The sequence below is a fragment of the Panulirus ornatus genome, chromosome 1 (genome assembly GCF_036320965.1).
Source record: "Panulirus ornatus isolate Po-2019 chromosome 1, ASM3632096v1, whole genome shotgun sequence".
NCBI classification, from domain to species: domain Eukaryota; kingdom Metazoa; phylum Arthropoda; class Malacostraca; order Decapoda; family Palinuridae; genus Panulirus; species Panulirus ornatus.
This window is the reverse complement of record NC_092224.1, coordinates 30785329-30804684: the sequence shown is the minus strand read 5'-3', so window position 1 is coordinate 30804684 and position 19356 is coordinate 30785329.

Sequence of the window (19356 nt, the reverse complement as noted above, 5' to 3'; positions counted from 1 at the left end):
TACAATCGCACCGCTGCAGACGTGGGATGACCCCAGGTGAGTGTGTTCGTGAGTCCCACAGTCATTCATTCAGTAGTCCACAAGGTGGTCCATTTACTGGTAAAAATAAAAGACGGAAGAATACGTGGATGAAGACAGGAAAAGCCATAGCAGTGATCTTACATTTCTTTTTTTTCCCAAATGAATTTATCATTAGAGATTCATCTCTTATTCGAGATCCAGTCCTGCTCATGATACCTGCAGCGGATATAGATAACATTTTGCAACACATTGACGTAGAATGAAGTGTAATGTCTGAATTCAACAGATCAAAGTAAATATGACAATTTATCTTGATAACTCTTACCTAAGGACACTGAAAGAAGCCGCCTCCTACCTCTACATTAAGGCTCAGCTTCGGTCACCATACCCGAGATATGACGTAGATAAAATGGAGAGACAGAGAGAGAGAGAGGATATGCCAGCGCGCAGTCCAAACAAATCCTGTAAGAACCGCTTAGGAAAACCCTAAGCTCACTTACCTTTGGAAAGAGGAGGGCAAAAGGGGATTGAATTAACATGTTTCTAAACACGTGATAATGTTCATTGATTTTGATATTCTGTATCCAAAGAGCTCGTTTGAGGATGGACTACTACTAACTTGCTGGTATGTCTCCTCCGTTCCTGATCTCAGTTGATGTCACATTGTACAACCTCACGTTGACCCACTGATCTGTTGATGTCCGCATTCCTTTTTATCAGAATCATACGCCACGCATGGGTCTCGACTGGTATATTGGCACACACACACACACTCTCTCTCTCTCTCTCTCTCTCTCTCTCTCTCTCTCTCTCTCTCTCTCTCTCTCTCTCTCTCTCTCTCTCTCTCTCTCTCTCTCGCTATCTATCTATCTATCTATCTCTAAAGGTGATTACCAAACCCCGCTTGCAAGAGTTTGCACTGCGAGTGATAAAGTCACCTTCAACGAGGCTGTGTGATTGGTTGTATAGTCTCGTGAGAGAACTTACCACTCCCAAGGTGTCTAAATGTCCCTGCCACTGGAAGTAGCCTCAGGCTGGAGAAACCTTTGGAAAAAGGCCCTGCGGTAATAGTAGATATGTAGATGAATCTACTCTAAAAGCAATAGCATTAATTCTAAGCTTAACACATATGTTACTGAAGCACATGTATTCTACGTATGTAGTTCACAAAGGTAGGCACGTAGTTATAGTCGGGTAACTGACGAAGAACATTACCTCTTTAAACCTTTGGCATAATCAACATGGCCGGAAAACTAATTTCCCCGGAATTTATTTCCTCTGTAAAGAAATTCCCATTAAACGCTTTGATGCAGTGAGTGGGTGGTGGTCTCAGGGGGTACCACAGTGAGTGGGCTGTTACCTCAGGGGGTACCACAGTGAGTGGGCTGTTGCCTCAGGGGGTACCACAGTGAGTGGGCTGTTGCCTCAGGGGGTACCACAGTGAGTGGGCTGTTGCCTCAGGGAGTACCACAGTGAGTGGGCTGTTACCTCAGTGGGTACCACAGTGAGTGGGCTGTTGCCTCAGTGGGTACCACAGTGAGTGGGCTGTTGCCTCAGGGGTACCACATAGAGTTAGCTTCCTCAGGGGTACCACATAGAGTTAGCTCCCTCAGGGGTACCACATAGAGTTAGCTCCCTCAGGGGTACCACATAGAGTTAGCTCCCTCAGGGGTACCACATAGAGTTAGCTCCCTCAGGGGTACCACATAGAGTTAGCTCCCTCAGGGTTATACACAGGGTAGAGAGAGATCTTCCTTCCCTCCCCTGATCTGGCCCACTTCTTTTGTCATTGTCATTTTGAGGCTTGATGTCAAGATCTGAGGATAAGGTTGTCTGGACGGGCTGCAGGGAGGAGAGTGAAGGTTCGGCAGTAGCAGTTCTTTTTATTTGAGGGGGGCGGGGAACCAATGGGAATTCTTTTCCTTTTCTATAGAAACTGTAATTTGTCGACGGCAAAAGGAAATGTTGAAGGATATTTTTCTTTTTGAATTTTATTATTTTCTCCCTCCGGCATCACGAAGGGTCTATTTTTTGAGGAGTATACATATATTTTTTTTCTTTCTTTTTTGATTCAGAAAATCCTCGAAACTTATATATGAGTGATGAATTTTTGTAAGAATATATATATTATCCCTGGGGATAGGGGATTAAGAATACTTCCCACGTATTCCCTGCGTGTCGTAGAAGGCGACTAAAAGGGGAGGGAGCGGGGGGCTGGAAATCCTCCCCTCTCGTTTTTTTTTTTTTTTTTTTTTTTTCCAAAAGAAGGAACAGAGAAGGGGGCCAGGTGAGGATATTCCCTCAAAGGCCCAGTCCTCTGTTCTTAACGCTACCTTGCTAACGTGGGAAATGGCGAATAGTATGAAAAAAAGAATATATATATATATATATATATATATATATATATATATATATATATATATATATATATATATATATATATATATATATATATATATACTACCCAGAGAAATGTTTTGAAGATAAAAGCTTTATGTTCCTACTGGAAAGTCACTGAAGGTGAGTTTTTGATAATTATGATGAATTAGAATATATTGTGGGAGATGCTGGTTTTGTCGTTGTAGTGAAAGAGATTTTGACCATAATGAAGAAAAAAAAACAAAACAGGCATTGGTAAATTTTTGTAAAGATTGTGGAAAAAAATACTTTTTTCAAAAATTTTTTGTAACCGTACTGGGCATTTTTTTATGTAGTTTTTCATAACTAATCTGTATATACTTTTGGAAGCACAAAGTTATAGAGAAGTTATAGTTTACGGTAATTTTCACAACCACAATATATAAAGATTTTATAAAGAGAGATTTTTTTACCGTAGAAGCCCATGTAGATCCCAGGCATTATATTTTCTGAATAATCTTATCTTTGATAACGATTTCCCTTTAGTGTATCTAAAGAGGATAGAACATTTTGAAGATAAGAATCTATCTAAAGAGGATAGAACATTTTGAAGATAAGGTTCTATCTAAAGAGGATAGAACATTTTGAAGATAAGGATCTATCTAAAGAGGATAGAACATTTTGAAGATAAGGATCTATCTAAAGAGGATAGAACATTTTGAAGATAAGGTTCTATTTAAAGAGGATAGAACATTTTGAAGATAAGGTTCTATTTAAAGAGGATAGAATTTTTTTTTGGAGGTACGGAAAAATGTAATAGTTTATAGTTAGTTAGAGGTGAATAACGAATAATAAATGACTTATTGAGGGAGGAACTCTTTTGATGGAAAGACGTAAGGTTGAATGGATGAGTCTGTACAGCTGGTGTTGAAATGTATACCAGGTTGGGTTCAGTACTTGTGTCTGGTCTGGCCAGGTCCTTCAGTATTGTGGTAGAGTAACTATATTTATCATCATCTTCAAGATTTTTTATGATTTTTTTATTATCATTTATGGTATTTATGTCGTGTGCCTTTATGCTAATAGTATTCATGTGGTAAATATTTTTTTTACTATTATGTATCGAAATTTAGTGATTTTTTTTGTACTAATATGTATGGAAATTTAGTGATTTTTATTTTTACGTATTCCTGGTGTTGACGTTCGTATTTTACTTACGTTTTTTTTGGCCTATTTAAACGTCCAGTTTTGGATAACGTTTGAATCTGACATTTTTTTTATTCATGCGGTGCCTACTTATACTTACGTGCTTGTGGTACGGACTAATTGTGGTAGTTAATGACGGTTTAAAACAGTTCACTAGATTCTCTGCAGTGACTTATTTTCACATCGACAAAGTTTCTGTAGTTGTGAGTATATTATGTTTCTCTGTAGTCGTACTGTAATATGTACTTTGTACTGGGAAGTATTTGTGGTAAAGAATATTCTATAGTATTTGCAGTTTTTGGCATGGTGCGTTGATGTTCTTGTAATATTTACACTGAAGTTTTTCACTGTGATTCCTGTTGTGGGAGAGAAATAATACATCGTCTCGGTGGTGAGGTGAACTGTGTGGGAGGAGGGAGGAAACATTGGCACGGAGGGTGGAGGAAGCCAGCGGACGTAGGTCTGGCTGAGGCGCCCCGATAGCAGCAGTAAACGACTGCTCATCTCTTGGCACTCGCACCAACACTGACCAGACAGGGAGGAGGAGGAGGAGGAGGAAAGACGTGGAGACGGAGAGGTGGGAATAACTTCTGGAAACTGGAGTTTGAAGGAGGGGAAAGAGAGAGGAGAGAGACGGAACCATTGAAGTTAGCCATATGATGGGTGAAGGGGTTGTTTAAGGTCTAAGACACATTGAGGAGTGTATGGAAAGAGAGATCACTCCCTGTGTACTCGGAGAGGGGTATGATTGATGGTACATAAGTCCCGACGGTGTGGTACGGATACGAGGCGTGGTACCTGGATGAAAAAAAAAATAAAGTATGTTTCAGGGTAAATGTCGGATATAAAATGGCTGAGGACTATATATGGTGTGAGGAGGATTGATGGAATAAGAGATGGTAGGATAAAAGAGAGGTGTGGTAATAAGGGGAGTATGCATGAGAAACATGAAGAGGGTGTGCGCAGAAATGGTTTAGTCATCTGGAGAGGATGAGTGAGGAGAGGTTGGTGAAAAGAGGGTGTGTACATGTCGGAAGTGAAGGAAACATGGAAAAAGGATGAAACTTCGGAGGAGGTGGAAGGATAGAGTGAAAGATGCCCAGAGATACTGGGGTCTTAAACATGTAGGGGTGTATGAAGCGTGCGCGGGATTGAGTGGTTTGGAGCGATGTGGTAAACAAGTGGCGACGTGTTGTCAGCAAGCTGGACCGGGGCATTTGAAGCAATCGAGGGAAATCATCGAAAAATCTGTGTGGGGCTTGGGTGTGGATAGGGAGCTCTGGTGTAGGGCTTGGGTGTGGATAGGGAACTCTGATGTGGCGCTTGGCTGTGGATAGGGAGCTCTGTATGGGGGCTTGGCTGTGGATAGGGAGCTCTGATGTGGCGCTTGGCTGTGGATAGAGAGCTCTGGCTCTGGTGTATTGCACAGGACAGCGAGAGAGAGCTGATGTATGTGTTAATAAAGTCGTCGTTCCACGTTCTGTTCCTGGCGCTGTTTGAGGACACGGCGCGTATCCTTCCGGGTGTGTGGACCAGCGATTGTCTCTCTTGCGGCCCGAAGGAGACAGAGGAGAAATAGGAGAAATACCCAAAGCAATAAAACAGGAGAGTTTGTAAAGTCACAACTGTTAAGATAGAAGGTGCGGGGAAATAATGTACTCATCGAACTACTTCGTGCATTTAAAGTGTAGAGAGAGAGAATGGAATTCCTCTTTGTACTGAGATATCTCCCTTGTGGTCCAGTGATGATTTTTCCGTAGAGAGATAATGATATTCCTTTATATACGAAGATATCTCCCTATTGGTCCAGTGATGATTCCACCTGCTCTATATCACGTCTTGGCAACACATCTCAGAGTCAGTGGTTACCCCTCGGTGGTTGACCCTGTGTTCCCTGCCTGTGTCTGCCGATTCCCCAAACTTCCTTTATCTCCAAACTTGAATTGAACTTAGCCATAGCATCAGATACCATTTTGACGTCAACTTCTTTCTTCCTTACTCGGCATATATTCTTCCACAAGACCCCAAGACCATTACAAGACAGGTCCGCGAGCTTTGCTCTTCACTGCCTTTCTCCACTTGAGGAATGGCTCACTTGTCTGTTACATCCTGCATTGGCATGCCTCCCTGTCTATGATCATATTTAGGATCTGTCATCCATTCACAAAACCTTTTGTCTTTGACTGTCTACACTGTCCTTCCGTCATCCGTCAGCCGCCGCCCCTCACACTTCCTTAGTTGCCCTGTCTCTGGCTGAGTGAACTGTCCACTTAACTTCGTCGTACAACGTCTTATTATAGCTATCTTCAGCCAGGATCACCAGATCTCTACTCCACGTATACAGTCCCTGATCTGCTGACTTCTCCTCGATCAGAGAACCCTCTTCTGCTCCCGGCTCTCTAGTATTTATCCTTCCTTGAGCACCGAACAGACTAATATCCAAAAACACTCCTTCACAGCTCCTGTGCTCATTCACCTCAAGTTACTGGCACCCCTCAGCCTTTGTCATCTTGTATTCACGTCCCTCTACAGAGCATTTCAGATCCTACATGTCTCTTACTACCGCTGGACCTAATCTTACATCATAGGTATCCTCAAGTAGTTTGATCCTCCTCTCGCGTCTTTCTACACTAGTGTTTTGTTCAGGTCATCAGCTTCTCATAATGCTTTCCGAGACTTATGACCCTATGCAGTGCCTTCACGTTCCGCTCCTCTCTCTCTCTCTTCCAGCCGCTCTGCTCTTATCGTGTTCTCTCTTACCATGAATATTAACATTCCTGTCCTATGCTTATATGCAAATCCTCTCAGATCCACGGCTTCTTTATCCTTTTTCTTTCTCAATTATGTAATAACGTCCACATTTTTTTCCCCCGTTTTCTGATCAAGTTTTGTTGTTGTTTTTAGACAAGATATCAGCTGGCTAGGGGCTAACTAACTTGGCTAGTTCTAGATAGTCAAGCTCTGGTGCTCTGTATCCTAATTAGTTTACATAATTTTACTGATTAGTCTTTATACGCTTAAATGTGTATATATATATATATATATATATATATATATATATATATATATATATATATATATATATATATATATAAATATATATATATATATATATATATATATATATATATATATATATATATATATATATATATATATAAACCCACATTATATGTTTGTAGAGCTGATTTCAGAGCCTCTCAGTTTCTCCAGAAGAAGAATATTAGTATCTGACCTTAGTTGAATATTACCAAAAAATAACTCCTTAATCCCATAAGGTATGATTTAAACACCTTGGCCCTTGTTTCTCAAAAGCATTAGCATTTCCGTAATGAACGTATTCGCACTAATATCTCGAAAAACGAGCTGCACAATCTTTAGGCAATCCATCTATCTATCTATCTATCTATCTATCTATCTATCTATCTATCTATATATCTGTCTATCCTATCTATCTATCTATTTTAGTATTCCTACTCAAAATAAAAGTTACTTTTCCGTGATATCTTCATTGCGTTCTTTCCATATCATTGGTTCCAGTCGCGAGTAAAATAGTCCTTATCAAGGCCAGGCCTTAAGTGACGCATAGAAAACGGAATAAAGAGATAAAGAAGTACAGAAAGAAGACGGGAGTCTTAAAGACTTTTCTCGGAAGGGGAAAACCTGGCTTTTAGAAAAGGCGAAGAAACTCTTAACTGTCGGGACGGACGCCAGAAATGAGAAGGTTAAAAAGAGTTCCAAAGTTTAGCCGTGTAGAAGAAAAAATAAAAGAAAAAAAAAGAGACAGAAACAACCCAGTCCACTCTTAACGCTATAGCCTCGAATGGCCAACGCCAATGCAGTAATTAAGCGAAAAAAAAAAGAGTTGGTTGCCCCGTGTGTTGGGGGACACCAGCCAGCCAGTTAGTTCTCGGGCTCCCCGAGAACCAGGACGAGAGAGAGAGAGAGAGAGAGAGAGAGAGAGAGAGAGAGAGAGAGAGAGAGAGAGAGAGAGAGAGAGACATCAACATTCCGACGTCAGGCAAGTTGGCCTGGTCGTAAGCAAAGATGCAGACCAGAGTCAGCCGCCAGCCAGCATTCCTTCCTTACAGGGACGAGTGAGACTTTAGTCACATCTGGGCAAAAAGGCTCAGAAGGGAGACAGGGACGAGTGAGACTTTAGTCACATCTGGGCAAAAAGGCTCAGAAGGGAGACAGGGACGAGTGAGACTTTAGTCACATCTGGGCAAAAATGCCTCAGAAGGGAGTACTTTCCCACCAGCTAAGCAGGTTCCTCTGGCTCTTAGAAGCAAGACAAGAAATCTCGTGTCTTTGGCTTTAGAATGATAATAATTCACTTCTTTCTTTCATACTATTCGCCATTTCCCGCCTCAGCGAGGTAGCGTTAAGAACAGAGGACTGGGCCTCTGAGGGAATATCCTCACCCGGCCCCCTTCTTTGTTCCTTCCTTTGGGGAGAGAAAAAATAAAAAATAATTCACATGTTGGCAAATATCACATATATGTATTGTGTTGACTGATGACATTATAGAGTTATAGACTTGAAAGGAGATGATGAAGGTGTCAGGGACGAAATGGGGTTGTGAGATTTTACGTTACGGGCTGAGAGAGCTTGTCTAAACCTGGGTTTATGGTGATTGTTGTTGTGACGAGATGAGGCAGAGGTCGAGTAAGAAAGGATAGAACCAGTTTTGAAAGAAGTGGAGGAATGTATCATTTGAGTCGTTAGCGTTTGAATGCGTTTGGTAACCTGGTAATGATGAATGCAAATGAGTGAATGAGTTAAACTGTATAGTGCTAAAACACAGTCTGCCTACACCTCTTTCCAGTCATCGCTAATATCCCTCTACCCTTTTTGCAACCCAGACTACCATCTTGCAGTAACACAGACGCGCTGGGCATTTCAGTATCCTCTGCCTTATCTTAGAAACACCACACACTCGTGTCACAAAGGCTGCTTCCCAAAAGCTGGGTGTGTTCTGTGAGCGCCATAATCATATTTCTTGTGAGTAGCGGCCATTTCATACCTACAGGGGTTTTTATCCACTCCAGGAGAAAGCACTGCTCACACATCTGAGGTGGAGGTTCCTCCTCCACTTCTCTATTAGCCAAGAGTGGAGTCAGAAAGCCTCGTATCTCATTTATTCTCCAGGCATCACCACCCTCAGCCATCCCCTTGCTGTCCGCCGTGATGTTGCTGCCCCACTCCCTGCTCGGCATATATAACTTCTCCCACTGCAAATGCCTTTAGTCTACTGGACCCGTGGCGCGCGTCTGGCTGCTGCTGCTGCTGCCTCCTCCCGTTGTTGCTGTACGATGTCTCCTTTACTCGACCAGCGAAGGTGTGGAACTCTCTCCATCTTCATCTTCCCTCCTCCTATACCATATCTATTGACTTAGGTCTATATACATGTACGGATCTCTAGTTAATTTATTCATATTCTTCTCCATTCCCTCCTTATCTCTCCGGAGCTCTAGTTAAGTTATTCATTTTTTTTCCCTCATTTTCTCTTATCTCTTCACCCGAGGTGGCCATGAGTGGGACGTGTCTCGCCTGCACCGTGTCGTTCATTCTAATCAGAAGAAAAAAAAGATCCTGTGTTTCTGGGAGAGGAGGGGTGACCAGGCATGCAGCAACACAGGACAGAATATCAACGGTGGATCTCACCCTGGGAAAGCCATCCTGACGACGAGCGAGGAGAAGACAGTGGGAGTTGAGGCGACTTTCGAAGACTTTAGGAATAATTAGAGTCAATCGAAGAAGGCGAGGGTACTCGGAAGGCTTAGAAAAGTTACCGTTCTTTAGGTGTAGGTTGTGCCACTGTCTGTCTCCAAGGAGGAGGAGAAATTTTGTTACTAAGGAGAAGCGAAGCAAAGGACTAAGCAAGGGCACAGGTTTAGAAATACTCCACTTCAGAACACAAGGAGATATGCCACCTGGTCCATTGACTCTGATGGAGAGAGAGAGAGAGAGAGAGAGAGAGAGAGAGAGAGAGAGAGAGAGAGAGAGAGAGAGAGAGAGAGAGAGAGAGAGAGAGAGAGGCTTTTTGGACTGAGATTATAAGGAGGTGTTAGGAACGGTAAGAGTTGCGTGTGATGGTGAGAGAATATTAGCAATCCAAGGTGAAGGACTAGAACCTGAAGCAGTTGCTTTGTCGGCAGATATCTTACCGTCAGATCGGAAAAGCGAAGGAAGGATGGATGGTGCGAGAATATTCTTTGAAGGACCGTTTGGCCTGAGGAGAAAGGTTGTCACTCATCCTTGGGTTAGCAGAACACATCTCTCACGAATGATTCATATGTAGTGGTTGTGGGCTGAGAAAGAAAGCAACGTATGTGCTAAACGGATGAAGGAGTGTTTTTCTGGGTCTATCATGCCAAGGCCTTTGCTTCAGTATCCTTGTAGAGGTTGTTGAATCAGAGAGTGGCATAAGGGATAGCGTTAAAGGAAGAACGGACGTGTGTCTCCGTTTCCACAACTGAAAATCTCTACTGTAAGCTAGTAGAGACAGAAGCATCACCCGAGGAGATACAGTAATTCTTTCAAACATATTTAGAAAAGGCTTTTCATAGGTTTGTCCAGCCAGAGCTATTACAGTGCCAGTGCTGGGGGGGTGTGGGGGTTTGAATTGAGAGAGAAGCCACAGAGCAGAAGAGACGTTGACTGATTTGGGGTCAAATGAACCAATTGGGGCCGCGATTGTGTAGGTTTAGCGCGAAGGATTAGGAATGGCAAAGAGACCCGCGAGAATGAAAGAGCGGTCATACCTGTTTGGAATATCTGTAGTTCGGTAGTTGATTTGCTCAATAACACTAAGAATGGAAAGCTTTAGGGCTTCGAGCGCTTCACATTCCGTGTAGGAGGAGGTCGTCCATTCTTTATAGTGTATGTTGAAATCTCCGAGGGAGAGGACCTTATCTTTAGCGTGAGAGAATGCCATGACCTCGTGGAAGGAAATTTATAAGATCTGTGGAGTTAGGAGGGCAATAGTTGAAGGAGAGAGAGAGAGAGAGAGAGAGAGAGAGAGAGAGAGAGAGAGAGAGAGAGAGAGAGAGAGAGACTGACTTAGGCTGGCTGGTGTCCGTTCACCAAGCCAGTGGCCAAGGTCCTCCTCCTTCTCCTCCTCTAGTTCTCCGAGACAAGGGGGCATTACCTCTTCTCATTACCGTGTTGCATCATATTGTCTTACCGGCGATACTTCACGCAGACCTTGTCTGGAACCGGATCGTTGTCCCGTGTTTGCTGGGGAAGTTACCGGTGCTCTGGTCTTTGAGGTGATTGGTAAGTCTGCCATAACTCGCTACACATCGCACGTAACGTAGGCGTCCCCACATGACACTCTGATGTCATCTACAGCCCTGACATCACCTGGGACACCCCACACAACCTTCTGATATCACCCCTAGACCTTCCGATTTGATTGACATCCCCATGACCTTTGTGTGTGTGTGAGGGTGTGGTGGCGTCAGATGTCATTCGCATCCATCTGTAAACACAGGAGCGAGCTCGTAGCGTCAGCCACGACACCCTGACGTCTTTTGCGAGGCTGTCGTTAATGGGAACACATACGACATCACCCATAGCGCTATGTTGCCGCCTATGTCATCCCACTTTATCTTAGAGTTCCTCTCATTAATGAGTGTCTTATTTCATCCCACTTTATTTCAAGAGTTCCTCTCATTAATGAGTGTCTTATTTCGTCACTAAGTGCAAGATCTTTTGGCCAAAAATAGTCATGTACCATCATCCTCCAGTTATCCCACTCTCCCTTTATATTCTCTCCTTTTGACCACCCTTTCGCCCTCCTTTTACCTTCCTCCCTCACCCCCTCATCTCCTCCCGCACCCAGCCGATACCCCTCCCCGAGCCAACTTTTCCCCCTACCCTCAGTGACGACCGTCGTCTGGCCGAGATCCGTGGATGATAATGTTGTTGATGGCTGCAGCGTCAGCACTGCTGGTAGGGAAGCAGGGAGGCATTGGGCCTCATAAGGGGGTGGTAGGGAGAGGGAACAAAGCGGCGGCGGCAGCGGAGGAGGAGGAGGGTGAGGGAGAAGGTCAGGCGAGGAGAAAAGGTGAGATGAAGATGGTAAAAGGTGAGGTTGGAGGGAGATAAAAAAAAAAAAAAACTAAGAGGAAGGGAGGAATAGTTAGAGTAGGGAGAGAGAGAGGGAGGGGGAGTTGAAGTAGGCAGGAAGAGTGAGAATAGGAAGAAATACCGGGTTCTTGGGGGAGTTTATGTGACGTTGAAAGGCGTCAGATGAGTATATACACACAAGGTCACAATTTTATCCCTGGTCGTGAGGGGACAATAATGGAACGAGTCGCTCGGGTGACATGTAGTCATGGAGGGCGACCCTGCTAGCTGCAGCAGACCTTGTCTTCAACACGGCGGTGATCATCTTGGCTTTATAGTCCTTACATACCACAGAACACGCAAGGGAGCGTGGAGCAGGAGGTCCACAATTTGCTTCATGAGCCCGTCCATCCTCCCATAAGATGGCTTTATAACCTTATGAACCTCGCTAGCTAGCGAGCTTGAGGATCCTTCGCGATGACAAAAAAAGAAAAAAAGAGATGTATTGCGAGGTGGTTGAATGGCTTCACTGGACTCTCATTGCTGAGGTGGAATCTTGGGGAATGATCCCATGTGTCTGTTGCGAAGGATTTGTATAACAGTCGTGGATCCTGAAGTAAGAGGACTCGAAGTGAGGAGGTGATCTCGAAGTGAGTCGCAAAGTGATCTCGAGCGGTTCAGGACGAGCTCGAGAACCCACAGGTGTTGCCCCACAGGTGTTAAACTCTGGTGCAAGATGAGTTCTCATAGGTAACTGTGTCTCACACCGTTCCTTAAGTTGGTTGTGTACTTTGATGAATTCTTCAGAATAGCGTTTTCTTTGATAGATTCTCCATTGAAAATTGTGCATGTTTTTCTCATAAATCGTTCAAAGAAAATGTTGTGATTAGGAGGGCCCTCCATGGTAACTGTTATCTGATGAATCCTTAAAGTTGGCTGGATGGTTTGATTTGTCCTTAATGACATAATAAATCCTTTAAGAGGAATGTGTAATTGCGTACAAGTGCTTTCATGAACTGTGTTTTAACTCTTGCGGTTTGTGAACTTGGAATTTATATAGCGACGGGAATGGATGAAGGTAAGCAAGTATGAATATGTACATGTGTATGTATGTAATGTCTGCGTATGTGTAAGTATATGTATGTTTATGTCCGTATGTGGTCGTTTATGTATATATATATATATTTGTATATGAGTGAATGGGCCATTCTTCGTCTGTTTCCTGGCGCTACCTCGTTGACACGGAAACAGCGATTATGTATTTTATATATATATATATATATATATATATATATATATATATATATATATATATATATATATATATCCCTGGGGATAGGGGAGAAAGAATACTTCCCACGTATTCCCTGCGTGTCGTAGAAGGCGACTAAAAGGGGAGGGAGCGGGGGGCTGGAAATCCTCCCCTCTCACTTTTTTTTTTAATTTTCCAAAAGAGGGAACAGAGAAGGGGCCCAGGTGAGGATATTCCCTCAAGGGCCCAGTCCTCTGTTCTCAACGCTACCTCGCTAATGCGGGAAATGGCGAATAGTATGAAAGAAAAAAAAGATATATATATATATATGTTTATATATATATATATATATATATATATATATATATATATATATATATATATATATATATATATATATATATATATATCGTGAAATTTAGAATTCTGTTTTTCAGTCTGAGAAAAATTCGAAGGAATTGTGAAGGATATATATCATTCGCCGTGAAATAATCCTTAAATACTCATTATCTCACTCATGAATTGCAAATTATTCATGAAAGGTTTGGAGAAAAGAATTCACTTTTTTGCCGAAGATTTTTTTTCAAAACATGTTCCGTCATATATATATATATATATATATATATATATATATATATATATATATATATATATATATATATATATATATATATATATATTGTCCCTGGGGATAGGAGAGAAATTATACTTCCAACGTATTCCCTGCGTGTCTTAGAAGGCGACTAAAAGGGGAGCTGGGGGTGTGGGGATGGGGAGGGTGGCTGGAAATCCTTCCCTCCAGTTTTTACTTTTTCAAGATATGGAACAGAGAAGGAGGCCAAGTGAGGATTTCCCCCTCTAAGGCTCAGTCATGGAAGGTATCTTCCGTGTCCCTTACAGAAGAGAACAACCCCTTGACAGGGGTGACTCAAGCACACGCAGCTCCAAGAGAAGGAGGTCAGTGATTTTCAGGTCATTTTGCCTCTCCCACGCCAGGTATATGTACGTTGCAACCGGCAGGCAGTCCTCCCTCACCCAGATGTGTGACCCTTTGGCCACGAAGGTGTGACCCTCTGGCCACGAAGGTGTAACCCACTCCGGCCACGACGGTGTGACCCTCTGGCCACGAAGGTGTGATCCCTGGCCACGAAGGTGTGGTGACCCTCTGGCCACGAAGGTATGACCCTCTGCCCACGAAGGTGTGACCTCTCCGGCCACGACGGTGTGGCCCTCTGGCCACGAAGGTATGACCCTCTGGCCTCGAAGGTGTGACTCTTCTCTGGCCACGACGGTGTGACCCCTGGCCACGAAGGTGTGGTGACCCTCTGGCCACGAAGGTATGACCCTCTGGCCACGAAGGTGTGACCTCTCCGGTCTCGACGGTGTGGCCCTCTGGCCACGAAGGTATGACCCTCTGGCCTCGAAGGTGTGACTCTTCTCTGGCCACGAAGGTGTGACCTCTGGCCACGACGGTGTGGTGACCCTCTGACCACGAAGGTGTGGTGACCCTCTGGTCACGACGGTGTGACCCTCTGGTCACGACGGTGTGACCCTCTGGCCACGAAGGTGTGACTCTTTGGGACGCCGCCACGTCCCTTGCTCATGAAGGCGTGGCCTTTGACTTTACCCTTAAGAGGGTTCGTTCAGAGGCCTCGCTATCGTACCCATCGTCCGCATCGTTGTGATCAGGGATCGTGCTGTCGTCCTCAAAGGATCGTACCGTCGTACTCAGAGACCGTACCGTCTTGGTCAAGGATCGTACCTTCATGATCAAGGATCGTACCGTCGTGCTCAGAGACCGTACCGTCTTGGTCAAGGATCGTACCGTCGTGCTGAAAGATCATACTGTCGTGCTCAGAGGCTGTACCGCAATACTCAAAGAGCGTACCGTCATACTCAGAAACCGTACCGTCCTTCTCAAAGGTCGTACCATCCTGCTCAAGGATTTAAACATCAATTAGATAGGGACACATATATCCTTGAGTCTGTATTTGACCAGAAACGGTTGAATACCGTCAAAAAAATTGCGAAAGAAATATGAGAGCAGCACAGATGTATTTGCTCAGTCTCAGATCTGAAATGAAAAGAAAGAGTAAATTGCGCCATGCAATTATGTCCTCAGGGCATAGAATAGCAGGAGGGGGGGAAGGGGAAAACACTGGCATTGTGGACTGTGAATGGAAGGGAAGGTGCAAACACTTCTGGAACGAGCAACATGGGCAGAAGAACAGGTTTTCAGAAGAAGAATAGGACTTCATGGTGTGTGTGTGTGTGTGTGTGTGTGTGTGTGTGTGTGTGTGTGGCGTCAGAGAGGAGGAGAGTGTGGTATTACACACATGTAATTTCGAGGCTGCTGAGTCCCCTTGAGTGTAGGTAGCATTTTGGGTCCGTAACGTGACGAGAGAGAAAGAGAGAGAGAGACTGTGTGTGTGTGTGTGTGTACACCGACATCTGGATATCTCGAAAGGGTGGAAGAACGTAGCGCTCACCTCGTAGGCCAAGTGAATCTGGCGTTCCCTAGGCGGTCACTCACTCCGAATTCTAACCAACCAGACCTCAACGTTACTTAACGTCTGTTATCCCGCGAGAAGCCGCGTTTGCAGGGTGGCGGCGTGGCTTGGGGTGAGAGAGAGAGAGAGAGAGAGAGAGAGAGAGAGAGAGAGAGAGAGAGAGAGAGAGAGAGAGTAATAACGTAGATCGAGTCGACACTGACTGACGATCCTCCTGTCCGAACGGAATTTGTAATAAAACATTTGGACATTGGTTACTGTATATATTTTTGCCCCCACCTCCTCCTCCTCCACCACCTCCTCCTCCCCAGCCACAGTACTATGGTGGCGGTGTGTGTGTCTCTCCTTTGCTGTGGCACCGAGGTGCGCCCTCCGTGCCCTGGTGGGGAAGGTGACCATGTTGCTGCTGTTGGTGTTGCAGTGTTATTGTGACAAGTGTGTCGTTGGCCACAGGAGTGTTGCTACGACGATCTCGTGTGTTCTTTCTATGCCCTGGAAAAAGCCTTGTGGTGTTGTGGTGTTGCTTGATGGTGGCCAAGTCCAGTTAGTCGAGAAACCTACTCGTGACGTGACTATGTTAGTTTTCTTAACTGCAAGTGAGGATCTGGTTAATGATGTTGAAAATGGAGGAAGGTTTGGTGCAAGTGATGACTGACAAGGGACTTTTGAGGTGGCATTCGGCACTGTCGCGTGTCGTGTCGTCCCTCCACCCGTTTCTCTGTTATGTATTGAGGTTATGTCACGGAGTCCACGTCATTCTTCCCTGATGTTGTGGAGTTCCTCGCTGCTTTCGTGACGTACTGGAGTCATGCGCTGCTGCTGTGTGCTATTCCGCCTCATTCGAGTACTGGAAAAGAGGCCGACTTCTCTCCTCTAGTCTGTGTACGTATAATTGAGTCTCTCTGTATCTTAACCCACCACACTCGCCTCTTACCAGCCCTTCTGTGGATTCACGTATCAATGTGAATGTATGATTGAAGCCAACCTTTTGTCATGTGTGTCTGTGATCTCTGTAATGGGTATTAAGTAAGTGAGGACCTGCTAGACTGAAACAGCCTACATCCTGTGTCTGATCAGACTAGAGCCGCTCGAGGGTAAAGACTGATCCTGCCGGTGTAGTGTACGAAGGTACTTGGTTGTGATCACCCGATCCTACAGCAGAGGTGGAAGACTCTTGTGTATATACCCCAACTGTGTTATCTACTGATTCATGCAAGCGCCAACCGGTGGTATCCTAGTGATGCAGACTTTGAGCGGTCGACCTGAACGAAGTTGAGGATAAAACATGAGTTGTTTTTTTCTTTTTCTTGAAGGATTTCTCCTCTTGGTATCATCTTTTCGTCTCATTCTTTCCCAAGGCAATCGACCTTTGACTATGAGGCTCTCATCTTCTTTGGTCGTTCTTGATAAAAAGACAGACTTGTTAAACTCTCAGTAAGACTCGTTAAAAGAAATGAGACCTTGAAGATTCGAGGATATACCAAACCCTGATCCAACTCGTCAGACCTCGGGAGTATGCTCAATACTTACTGTAAATAGTCTCCCGAAGGGCTCATCATATCTTGTCTGACTCTCTTCAGGGAAGGACATAGATGAGAAATTGCCTCTGACGTTTTCCTCTCCGATGGACATGAAAATCCTCCTTGGCTTGGCTTATAGCAGGATAGAGTGACGGTATGGAAGCGTTACAGGATCCAGAAGCCTCCTCGGCTGTCGGTAGATAAGATTTGAGGATTGGATGTGTTGTTTTAGTGAGAAAGTGACACACACACACACACACACACACACACACACACACACATTCGTGACGGACCCCATACTCGGCCTGGCTTCCCTGTGGATAATGCTGGGGCAGTTTATGGGATAATGGACTTTATAATCCTGCTCAGCTTCCAGCAAGGGCATATTTTAGGAGACGGAGACTCTTCTTCCCTTCAGACGAACTCCCATAAGAAGATAGAATAGACATTCTAAGTACTCGGTGGACCAGACTTTAAAAGTCAGTGGGACGGCTCTCACAGACAAACTTCCAGCGATCTGGAGCTTCCTGGATCCCCGCACGGCAGATGTGGGGGGGAGGGTCGCTGGGGTGAATCTTCCAGTGAGAACGGTGACAAGAATTTGTTCCTCTGTCAGCGAGGGAACGACAGAGTCTCGTGGAAGGGAAGGTGGTTTTCAGTGCAAGGATTCCAATACTTTGCCCCAAACAGTCTCCAGGACCGACACTAGAAATCGATTAGATAACCCCCAGCCTCAACACACACACACACACACACACACACACACACACACACACACACACACACACACACACACACACACACACTGAAGACGTCTTCACCAGGATCTCAGCTGGTAGGCCCTCTCTCGTGAGGTCAATGTAACACTGGGCACATTCAAGGCTTCGGTCTGGTAATCTCCCTCTGTCGAACTACCTCGGTGTCTCTCAGAGCAGGCCAGTCAGAACTGGTGCAGAACGAGCTTGGTTGTTTATCTCAGTTCGTATCGTCATCATCAAAACTAAAGAGGTGATATACGACACTCTTAAACCTAAATGACAACGTGAGTGACCTTTGGGTACTACAAAGGCGGGGATGTAGCTCCCTCCTTCAGCGTGTGGTCAGAGAATGTTGGTCCCTCATTCCTCATCTCGTCCAGAGCTTGAGGAATCCCCTTAATTTCTTTCAAAAAGAATAAAGAAAAAGACATCTCTTGAAATACAGCAGCATCTGGATTGTTGCATAGATGTGTAACGAAAACATACAGTCCTGTTTTTGTGAGGCTATTTTGTAGCTAGGGTCGGCCGTCCGGACAGCGGGGTAGCAGACGGTGGCAGAAGAGGATTCTGGATCAAGAAGAAAAATGAAATGGCAACGCTGGCAAATAATGAGCCATGACACCTCCGTAATTGACTCTGATAATCATTATCAAGTAAAGAGGAAGAGAACTCAGCCCCATAATTGACTCTGATAATCATTATCAAGTAAAGAGGAAAAGAACTCAACCCCATAATTGACTCTGATAATCATTAGTAGATAAAGAGGAAGAACTCATCCCTGTATTTAAATCTGATATCAAATTGTCAAATAGCGAAGAAGAACTCATCCCTTTTTTACCCTGGTATAGGTGGAGGGAAGGCCACATGAGCTAGCCGGGTGCTGACAGATATTTTGCTGATGCTAAGCCAAATAGATTCCTTCCTTTAAGAAATGACTTTACTCTACTTGTGGCTCATCAGCCTCCATGCTCTTTTACGTCTTCATAAAGGCCTAACGTCCTTCATGAGGCAAACGTTGATGGCTGGAGCATTGGCTCCGTTTTCGTCAGGGGGGCGTGAAGTGCCCTCCCTCTGATAAGCTTGGTTCTTATTTCTATTATCCATTTCCCTCTTTTCATTATGGTGTTGGCAACGGACTCTTCCTGTTCCCTCCTCTCTAGTCTCTCATGTGTTTTTGGTCACCGGGTGATAACGCTGATACAGGTCTTTAGACGTTATCACATACAGTGATACTTAGAATTCCAGTCATATAAACTCGTTCGATCTTACTGTGTCCCACCCACTTTCCACCTGCACCCGCCTTCCACCCTCATAACCCTGGCTGTGTAAAACCAGAACGTGATAATCCTTTCCGATGAGAAGAAGGTTTGTTTATGTCGTACTTTACTGCACATTTCCCTGGAGGTCTTCAAGCGAAGTTTTGCCACTCCTGCGTCGACGGCTTTTGGCTTTTGTTGGACAAAACGAATAATGTATTAGAATACAGAAGCAGCACCGACTTGCACCTGCCCTGAAGGAAAGATTTTATCCAGCTCAAAATTAAAGCCCACCCTGCTGGCCTAGCATTCAATTTCACCGTCGTCATCATTCTTCTGTTTTGCCATCGTGGGATGACACGAAGAGTGAGTCTTCCTTGTAGTATTTTATCGAAGTAA